This window comes from Haliaeetus leucocephalus, unplaced genomic scaffold, assembly GCF_000737465.1.
Source record: "Haliaeetus leucocephalus isolate CR32 unplaced genomic scaffold, Haliaeetus_leucocephalus-4.0 Scaffold448, whole genome shotgun sequence".
In the NCBI taxonomy this organism is placed as follows: Eukaryota; Metazoa; Chordata; class Aves; order Accipitriformes; family Accipitridae; genus Haliaeetus; species Haliaeetus leucocephalus.
Genome location: NW_010972884.1, coordinates 14512 through 14791, shown reverse-complemented (window position 1 = coordinate 14791; position 280 = coordinate 14512). Strand labels below are relative to the sequence as shown.

Sequence of the window (280 nt, the reverse complement as noted above, 5' to 3'; positions counted from 1 at the left end):
GGGGTTAATGAGGGCACCAGGGTTAAGAAGGGCACCGGGGTTAAGGAGGGCTCCCTGGGCACCTGCCCCCTCGCAGGTTAACGAGGTGCCCTGGCAGGGGGCTAATGAGCAAAGGTTAACGAGGGCGAGGGGTGGTGGGGGTCAGCCCCTCGGGGTAACGAGGGCGGGAGGTTAACGAGCCCAGGGCAGCCGAGGCGCAGGGCCCAAGCGGCTGAAGGAGGGCTCAGGCTTTACGAGGGTCCGGGGCGCAGCCCCTCCAGGGGAGGGGGGCACCCGGGGG

At 69.3% G+C, this 280-nt stretch overlaps 1 protein-coding gene across 1 annotated transcript in view; it reads right to left on the bottom strand.

Annotated features, from left to right (window-relative positions):
• LOC104836189 (plasma membrane calcium-transporting ATPase 3-like) overlaps positions 1-280 on the bottom strand; it is a gene marked incomplete at both ends in the record, with an annotated part of 11798 nt that overhangs the window by 642 nt on the left and 10876 nt on the right. The window lies entirely within an intron of this gene.